The sequence below is a fragment of the Solanum pennellii genome, chromosome 8, assembly GCF_001406875.1.
Source record: "Solanum pennellii chromosome 8, SPENNV200".
Taxonomy (NCBI): domain Eukaryota; kingdom Viridiplantae; phylum Streptophyta; class Magnoliopsida; order Solanales; family Solanaceae; genus Solanum; species Solanum pennellii.
This window is the reverse complement of record NC_028644.1, coordinates 43,785,201-43,796,108: the sequence shown is the minus strand read 5'-3', so window position 1 is coordinate 43,796,108 and position 10,908 is coordinate 43,785,201. Positions and strand designations below refer to the sequence as shown.

General features: G+C 38.7%; 1 pseudogene; it reads right to left on the bottom strand.

The window, feature by feature from the left end:
- Positions 1-223: 223 nt before the first annotated feature.
- On the bottom strand, positions 224-973 carry LOC114078422 (annotated as a pseudogene).
- Between the last annotated feature and the right edge of the window lie 9,935 nt (positions 974-10,908).

Sequence of the window (10,908 nt, the reverse complement as noted above, 5' to 3'; positions counted from 1 at the left end):
TACTCCTATACTGCCCCTATCGGGATCATGTACCAGGACGAAATAGAGGCAAAAGACCTATTCGAGGTCAAGGTCGATATTCTAAGGATCATGGCGGTCCTTGATCCAACGGGGTATTGGCTGGGATGGGGAGCTCGGTCCCTTGAGAATCCACGTACCGCCACGGGAGAGAATTCCTTTGATAAACTCCATACCCTTCTTTCGGATCTCGAATCGAGGGGAGTCAATTTTGAGTCCTTATCTCAATTAAAAGGGAAGGTACCCCTGCGAGGGGGTTGGGACGAACACTGTACGATATAGTGGAGTGGATAGCTAGGACTACTAAAATAGAGATCGTGTACAATAACAATCCTATATTTGATGTCGATTCATCGACACTTACATTCATTGTAGAGGAAGGCAAACCGCTTGGTGGCTGGGAGCTGTATGAGCGATAACGTCCACCTACGGCTCCGTGAGAAGGGCGGTGGACAAAATTGGCCTTGTTGTACCTCACTCTCGTCTTCAATGGGGTCTGCTCTTTCTTTTTTTAGAGAGTATGCCAATATGATCTTAATGAGGTGCGGAGCTTTGCATCTGACATTCGTTGGGCTTCTCTCTTCGGGAGGCTGCAACTCGACCTTTTTTGTGCAATAAACCCCTTCGGCCAAAGACTAGTCGTAGGTGGTCCTGCGAAGCTTTCGGAAAAGGGTAGCCTTGTGTGTAAGCACAACAATGAACCGCAGCGAACCCTCAGACGACCTATCTAATATTAGGCGGGATCCTCAGTAGTGGTGACCCTTTCACTCTTCCACGGACTGATACATGTACCGAATGCTCATACGGGAAAGTTGACTCCTGGGTCCGGAACCTGGGGGGGTTGCTCCGAGAAATCCTTTCTTTCTCGTCCACTCAGGGGGGTGTGTACACACCTGCACGGATTACATGTGACAGTGACAAGAATGGCGGGGAAGTTAACAGTACCCGATGACATTCTTGGATGGATGTAGACCCATCGGCCAGGGATAATCATTCCGGTCCTGGTAGATGTGGAGACCATTCTCAAGAACTAAAAAGATTGCATTGAGGGAAGCCCTATGAGTCACTGAAACAACGACAGGAGTGACTTTTTTCTATCAATAGAGGGAGCAGAAAACGAGATTTGCTCCCCTTTACAATATGAAGAAAGAAATAAGGGTCGAAGTTTAGACCGCTCACAGTAGATATACCTATAGAAAGGATCATGAAAGAGGCGATCAGAATGGTACTCGAATCCATTTACGATCTCGTCGGTGATCATGAAAGAGGCGATCAGAAGGTCATCTTCATGAAAGCAAGAAAGGAAGCAAGTTTAGCGAACATAGAGATGGAAAGAGATGCATTTTCCCGAACTGTTGTTAGATCAATTCCCATTCATTCTTTAATGGAATATGGAACGGGCAGAGCTGCTGCTATCAGGAATGGGTGATGGCCTATGACGAAAAGCGCCGACTATCTATGAATGACCAAGATCGGAATGTCAATCTATGAGATGAGCCTACGAAAGATTTCATGTTCAGACTATGATGACTTTAATCCTCACTTATGAAACGAAATTGAGTTGATGGAGTAGCCTGTGCCCTTGAATTATTCTCTTCGGTATCGCCTTCTCTCATCGTTAAAGGCGCCGCAAGGCACTCTACTAGAAGGAGTGGATGTTAGGTACGCAGGGAAGACTCTGACTATGCGCTGGCACTAGCCTTGGGCATGGATTCTTCTTTGATTGAAGGAACGGGACAAAAGAGAACTAGAACCATATCCTTCACACATTAAGTATGTTCTTATCTGCGCTACTGCCCGATCATAGTTGTACTGTATTAGATTAATTATCTGTCTCCCCTGCCTTGTTAGAACAGTCTGTTCTGTAACAACACAGCCTGAAAGGAAGCCATTCCTAATAGGAAGTTTGCCTGGCTTGAAATTCACTAGCTTATCCGGAATGAGCTACTGAGTTGGAGTTTTATTGTCTTGAAACTCCGCTCTGAACCTGAATTGTAGAACTCGGACATGATAGATTTCTCATCTCGGGTAAATCAATTCAATGATCGGCTTCTTTATTTTTCTCAATATGATTCTTCAAATATGCTAAAATTGACTATCTCATGGAAGGGAGTGGGATGTGAGAGAAAGTCTTACGATCCAACTATCTCTTGTACCCCTAATTGGCGTTGAGGAGTCTTCATCTTGGCATCCATCGCCACTCTCCATGGTGGTAACAAATGGGGTCAACCCGGTGGCGCATCGACGTCTTGAGCGAGTGAGAGCCTTGATCCAAGGGCGGGTGCTGTCGCAATCCGCAGAAGTAACTTCAATCGAAGACTGCGCAACTGCCAATAAAGACATTGCTCTACGACTCCTTAGAGGTTGGGGAGTGAAAGAAGATTCATCACCGGGCTGGACTTTATGACCTTAGCAGAGAATACCTTTCCTCATTCATGGGGATCTAATACATTATGGTCTAGGGTCCTAAGAGAAGGAAGATACATCACCAAGGCTTATTTTTAGCCACAACTTAAAGGAAGGTGGCCTGATTGGAATCTTGTACACTTTCCATATCTTTCTTTTATTGATCCAGCCTCTACCTCATAGAAAATCCTGTTTAGGAAGCTAGCGCACGCTCTCGCCCCAATATACGTGTAGAGGGGAAGCACCAATGAAATTGAACCTTTATTGTTTCGTTTCCTTTTCTCTTCGAACCGATTAAAAGGACGGCAATAGCTCTTCCTAGATATATATATATATATATATATCTACATACATACATACATACATACATATATATATATATATATATATATATATATAATAATATCATAAGTATATAAGTAGACTCTAAGTCTCATTAGCCAACTTAAGACAACTCACTGCAATAGAATAGGGACACGACCCTTAACAACATGAAATATAAGTCTAAGCCATTACATAAACTTAAAGAACAGCTTGACATAGGCAACCCTTGAATCATACGGGTTCCTTTACTTGAACTTGGGAGATCTATCCAAGATCTTTACTTAGGAGACATCCTCTAGCCATCAACACCTACATTTTATATAAAAAGATGAAGAAGAATGGTATTAGTACAAGAATGCACTAGGTATAACAACAATGCAAAAACAGGATTTAAAGAGGACATTTCATTTTAAATCACGCAACATGTCTTTTTAGTTAACTTTATGAACAGAAGAATATATAAGCACAATATTTTTCACATACAACATATAGACACGGATATAACTCATAATAACACATACTGCCATTTATCTTACTTTGAGGCATATTCAATACATACAATACATTACCTCTCTTTTATCTTACTTCTTTCCTTAAGTAATCATCAAGTGTACTTAGTAAAAAGTACCACCTTCTGGTCACCTTAAAATAGTCTATCATAGATTTGATTCATAACAAAACCACATATATTCACAAGTCATAAGAACCTCATAGACATTATCTTCACATCAGGATATTTACCTAAGACAACCTCTAAGTCACACTAGTGTCATGTGTAGGTAGCATCTCATAGTACTACTTCCACCCAGCATACCTAGGAAGTCACTGTAGACTAGGCATAACATACTCAACGAGTCATAACCCTTTCATTTATCACTAGACTTAACGCACATACTTCATAGTATCACACAAGGACTCTTTTCATTACTACAACCTTAGTCATAACTTATTTAGCTCATACCATAAGTAAACCACCCCTTCACAAGCTTACTTGTGCAATGTACATATGGTGTCCCATACCCCCCTAGATACAAAGTAAACTCTTTTAGAAGCCATAAGTGTAATTCACACACATAAACATAATTAAATTCTTAACATAACAAAGTCACTTAACAATGCATTCTTACAATTCATACATAACATCAAATATATCTTACTTGCGTACATGTACTGATCTTATACTTTCTTCAAGTTCACTTGTGCAAAGCATGGGTAGGGGCAAAAATCCTACAATTAGTAAGTAATCCTCTTAAGGAGTTGTGATTAGATTCCTTAACCTTATCTTAGTTCATTTCTTACTTTGGGAGATTTAGCCATAACCGAAATAGATCACATGAGATACATGGAATTCAGTGTTCTCATCCCACACCGATAATACAGGGTTAACACTTGCCTAAGATGTATCCACTAATACATCGCTATATAGGGAGTATGCACTTGCTATAACTTATGGGGCCACGTAGTTATGGAACATAGAGATAGATTCTAGAAACCTTGACTTACTAGCGTGGAGAGTTCAACATCAGGAGACAACATCTATGGTAGAACCTGGACTTCCTAAATGTGAAGGCTCTCTTGTGGGAATCCATACCTACTAGCATGAATCCCCCATTCTCATTTGTCATGTTCACTCGGTGCTAGGCTCTAACTCCTATTTTAGAAATATTTGATTCTTTAATGCATTAGTTCATAAAGAAGGCTTAGGATCTTGCTCTTTCATACATCATATAGCTCAAAGGATTATAAGATGAGAATGTCCTTTCATCATAGACCCTACTTCATGTGAGAATGTCCGTTAACATATCCGTACAATAATACATCATGTGTGTGTGAATACAATGTGAGATCTACCTTCACATATATACATGCATAGAAATAGGTAATGATGCATAAGATAACTACCCTTTCCTTAGTAATCATGACTCTATCCTATTCACATATATACATGAAGTTTGTGTGTACATTTGTCAACATTATCATATAATGTCTATTGCATAACCTTGAGAAAGCCACACTCTCAAGATCACAACACATGTTCAACATTCCTCAAGTCTCAATCATAGACGCATATAGAGTATTAAGGACTATAGAATACACACACACATATTACATCATTTGAGACACTAACATATGTAACATTAGAATAGAATACTCCTGACATACCTTGATCACAAAGTCATATAGGTAGGGGTCATGCTAAAAGGATATTCATCATCATTAGCCCTCTTAGACCACACCTATCCCTAACATGATCATCACATATACACAACATAATCCACACCCCTAAATCATCCAAGTAGTGCGGAAGACTATTTACATCCTTCACATATCATCAATTAACTTAAAACATGATATTAGAATCAAGGCTAAATACTTCAACTTCCCAAACATGAGATCATCATATCAATTCATCTTCCATATAATGCCTTCATTTCTATGATCATGTCACATAATCATATACAATAATTTACACACTGCAACCATAAGTGGACCATACCTATCAATGCCCTTCAATGTCAATTCAATACTAATTCTATACAAAGTAAAAGGAATAGGGAAATCATACCAATTTTTTATGATTTATAATCATTGATCAATTACCAATAATTCACTATCAATTGCATAGAAAACAGTAGCTATAGATATATTAACAAGATCATCATCTCAACAAGATCACTTACCCACTTGATAGGCTAAATTGAGATTTGAGAGGATCATGGTTTCATTATGAAATTTGAGTAAGATTCACATGAAAAGAAGTACCTAATCATAACTTTATCATAATCATGATGTTGAAATTGTTTTGAGAAGGAACCCATGGCAAGATTGAAAGATGGACAATTTGAGCATGAATTCTATTTAAAAACATTAGGAGGAACTCCCTAGATGAATTGATAACTAAGGATAAAGGATTAACATACTAATTACATGAAAATACAAAAAAATCTTGATAAATAATCCATGTAAATAGATCAACCATATTGTTCTTGAGCTTCATCTCCAATGGAGGTTTCTAGAGAGGATTTGTTTTGAGGGGAAAGTCTAATTTGGAGAATGAAGGATAATTGGGGTGAAAAGCTTAGATACTAACTTAAAATACCTAAAAACACCTAAACAAACCTTTCATGGTCTAATTAGGAAGTGGGTAGAATCTCCCATTCACCCCTAAAGTGGACAGTACGCTGCAGTAGAATGCAGACACCAAATGACGGTCATGGACGACGGGGCGTCAATGGAGTGACGGCTCGTCCTGCTGCTCCATCGATGGTGACTGATGCTGCACTTTGGGGTATTAAGATCACACGTCTAAGTGATGAGATATGTCCCGTACCCCCTCACCATCGAAGGGGAGTTGTCTCATCCACGGGGCGTCGATCCTTTGATCGTCGATTAGCATTGCCAAGGCAGTGTCTAGGCAGCCTTTTGGGTGCTCCTTAAGTACCCCTTTTGTGGTCCTTAGGGAGTTGTTCCAGGATGTTTCGAACTTTAATACACCCATTAACAATTTAAGGACCTTACATATTATTTTAAGCATCAAAAAACACTTAAAACATACCAAGGCAGACTAGGACACACTAGCACGTCTCAAGGCTAACTTTTGAACGTTTAAGACTATCTTGGACGTTTGACCTCCAAACCACTTCAAATAGTGTATAAACATTGTAAACCACTTAATTAACATTTTATTAATATTTTTAGGCATAAGTGAGGCTCTAGACACCTAAACTCGTTTTGATGGTCATGACAACAGCATTGGAAGCTTCGAGAAGAAGACCAAGTTCTAAACTTTTCTTCTCAAATTCCTGAATAAAACCTTAATTAAGGCATAGATTCTTCACTCTTGGTATTTCTTTCCCCAAGAGGTCTCTTCAATGTTTATTTCTAAACCATCCAATTTGAAGGGTTTTTCTCAACAAATGGGTTTTACTCTAAATTAAAAATTGAGGATTAATTATGAAGAATTTTGATTGGATATGGCTAATTAAGTTTATATTGTTGATTAACTTATGTTGATCAATGTGAATTTTGAGTGATCCATGTCTTTTCCCCATTTCCCCAACCCTTGGATCCTGCTTATGAATTGACTGGAAGTAATAAATACATTGATTGTTAGACTTGTATTAACTATGTTATTCCATTCATAGACTCCTGTTGTCATGTATTGTTAGTGTTGTATCTACTTCTTGGTTGAATTCATGGATGAACCCTTTTCCCTAACCCTAGCAATAAATTGGACTTGTAGATATTTAGGGTTGTTGGACTAGATTATGTTATTATTTAATTCACTATATTATGATGATGATGAGTGAATCATTGGATAATTGTGATGAATTGAGGCTATGATCTTGAAGAAGGTTTTTGGAGGCTAATTGGTAATACCTTTATCATTATGAGTTCTTTACATCAATGATGATGGTTTATACTTGATAATGATGTTGAAGTGTGATGAAATGTCTTGAATATGTGAATTGTGAGATCAAGTTAAGGGTATGATGTACATGGTTGAGTATGAATCACTTATGTGACTTACTCTGATATGACTATGATATGGTGATCTCACTAGATGAAAGGGTTGTATTGAAAGAAAATTCACATGCAATACCTAATGAGGTAATAACACGGTTATAGAAGAGGTTAGTCTCTTATGTCCTATATTAAGATATGATGATTAAGAAAGGCTTTAAGACATTTCAAAAAGGGACTTTAGCTTAGAACCGATCGAACTACTTATGAGAGGTGTCCCTTCCCAATGTGTGTAGGTAGGTTCACAATGGTTCTCATCACATGACTACAGTGCCATTGTGCATAACGAGGGTTTAAAGTACATGACCCAGGTCCTTAACAATGTTTCCTCCATAGGAATACTAGGTAGTGGATCCACCTAGAATGCTATGCATGTTTTTTTCTGCCTTGGCAAGTAGAGCACCTTCTTCGGTGTGAGGTTTCATGTCAATAGATTCCATGTTTAGCTCAGATGGTCTACTGTTAGTTAAGGCAATTGCTCCTGAATGTAAAATGTAAGTAATAAAGTGAAAAATTACTAGGGTGATTTGAGGGGTTCTACTTAGTGTAGGTAGGGGTACGAGACTCTACTTATACATGGAACAAGTTGACCTTGAGGGAAGTCCTAGGAGGTTGTTCTTAAGCACTTATGATATGAATTAAATCTATATATCAACTCTACATGTTAATGATCCTATATGATGTTAGTTTCATTGATATACATGCTATTGGTGTAAATTTATAATATGATGAACAACATGCATGATATGAATATATATGAAATGTAGACATTGTTCATGGTCCTTTGCTTTGTCTTCTTGATTATGTGGGGTTATGGGTCTTTACATAAGCATTGAACTTGTAGGCTTGGCAGGGGGTTGTGAGTAAGGGTCTTATATGCTTTGATGTTATGAAATCTAGTACATGAATTGTTGTTGTGACATTATGTTTGAGTTGTTATATTGGTATCACATTAGTATGATGCTATTCATGTTGATAATGACAATATGCTAATGTTGTTATTGTGTTGGATATGAACTTGTTTTAAGTGATGATTATGCTGATTGACTTGTATATGCTCTTATGTGCATAAAGGCTTTCCAAATGACTTAGCATGTTTTAAAGAAACGATACCTTTTGTTCATGTCTTCTAATGGTTTATTTTCATATATCCATACAGAATACAAGTGGTTGTACTGACCCATATTCTTTATATTTCTACTAATATGTAGGTTCAGGCCATTGATGTATAGGAGGCCACCTTGCAAAAAGACTTGGACATATTTCCAAAATTATTAGTAGGTCCTCTTTGTACGGGGATGTTTCTGTTTCTCTATTCTAGTATACTGTTGTTATGTCTAAAGGCACTCATTTATTCCTTTATCTTTGATACTATTGTTGTAAGCCTATATGTGGCTCATTGTATTGAATCATGGGATATGCACAAATGTTGTAGTAGTATGAGACAAATTTATTAGACTATATCTTATGTATTGGTTCTATTACCTAAACCAGAAGCTTATGTAAGATTCAATAAGCGAGGAGTATATGCAAACTCCATATACATTAAGTGAGAGTTCTATGTATACTTCACTATGTAAAAGTTTTTAATTTTCCGTATTTTCAACCAATGATATATTATGACGAATGCTAAGGGCTAGTCCAAGTCCTCTTTGAGGCCGAAGACGTCGGTTACGTCCAGGGGGTGCTTCCTGGTCGTGACACTTACATATTAAAACTTTTAGATGGTCCCTTTAAAACCCTTCCTTATTTCTTGTTGCAGCTCGTAGGGGAGCATCTCAAACTCTAGGGCGGTGCTGGGGGAATCAAAGTGGTGGGAGCACCAGGGCGCCCCAATCTCCTCTATGTAACTACAAAATCTTTTTCTATCCATTCATGTGAAAGTAGGGGCTGTGACCAAGCGGGATGAGTGTTGTTTCCTCCCTCATCTTCCGACTTCGAGACGACCTGATTACAGATGGCCTTTTCCATCCTCCTTCTTTTTCTCCAAGAAGTGGATCAATGTCTAACCAAATGAGAGTGAAGGGGGATCCATAGGGAGTGCCTCATTAGTAACTATATAGAAGTGGAACCCCCGCTTGTTTGCACAACTCATCGATAAGTCTTGACGGGAAGAAATCCTTTTTGTTACCTAGTTCAACATCTTCCACTTTGAAATAATCTTCTCCCCTACATTCAGATCATTGCTATGCACCGCACACGCTACCATAAGGCCAGAAAGAATTTCACGTTTGTGTGATTGCTCGAAAGTTAAATCCTTCAAATAACCAAGTAAAACCAACTCTTATCATGCAGTGACCAGTCCACACGAGTAATCCCCTCACCCGTAGCACAATAGACCAGGTCTCGGAGGACAAGCTAGATCAGGTATCCCTCAGCCAATGGAGATCCATCTGTCTCAACTTGGCCTCTTACTCAGCGTTTGAGGCCTCGGGTACTTCTAAGGCCTCAATAATAGTCGTGGTATTAAGGGGATGTCAACTTCCCAGATGTGGATGATGAGGTGAGGATCATCTTACCGGATTGTGGGTAACATAGCGTAGAACTTCCTCACCGAGTCAGCACGTGCGACAGGAGGAGCCTCGATCAATGGAGCCCACTCGAACTCTATCAGGTAGCATAGGAAGCTGGTTCTTTCTCCTCTAGTCTAATAAAGACAAAACCTCTCTCGGAGCATAATTTATTATTTTAGAAATCGTGATGCTTCTCTCGGCTGGTAGCATCGAGAAACTGGATGAAAGGTACTCTTTCCTCGTCAGCACCAGCCATTTAGAGAATTATACAAGAGATGGAAAATATACGCTAGAATACGATAAAAATAGACTGTTGAAGATTGGAAAAAAAGGGAGAAATTCTGAGTTAAAAGACTTAGGCCACTGCCCCATGGATCCCGCCATAACGTCCCAAATCCCCCCATAGCAGTAAGAGGAAGGCCGCCACAATAGGATGAACGTCTCCAGAGCGGCCTTCATCTGGGACAAACACCAAGTGCGATCATGGCGCCCTTCATCCAAAATTTACCTATTCTTTTAACAAAATATCAGCAGATCGGAGTATATAAAGTTCCCTAAAACCTAAATACGCAATTTATTTTTCAAAATAACCCTTAAATACTCCTCAAATTTGAGTTATCTATTAAGAGACCCTTTGATATCCCCTAACCCATTTTACTATCGATTTGAACATATTTTTTTGAAATCCATTTTCTCGGGGCATCATGGATACGTTGGGAATGTAAGGAAAGTGTTGTCACAAAGTACAACCTAGAAGGTTGGGCATCCTTCAAGTAACATGGCGTACTTGACCTTTTAGAGGTATTGTACTAGCACTTAGACATCATTCATTGGATATATACGAAAAGTAGCGCGAATTATAACTTTTCTTCAAAAACATAGTGCGGAAAAGTTTCATAGATATTCTAACATATGTATAGAAAACAGTCTATGAAAACATGAGTACAAAGGTCTTGGGTCACAACCCATAAATTTGTATTATAGTAAGAACATAGAAGACAACATAGGAGTGATGTCCTTAGATGCTATCAAGACTCACCAATCTTCTCTTCTTTAGAAGCCTTGCAAAATCTACCCTCGAAAGCAACTCAATCTCCTCATGATCTTACATTGGATTAGAATT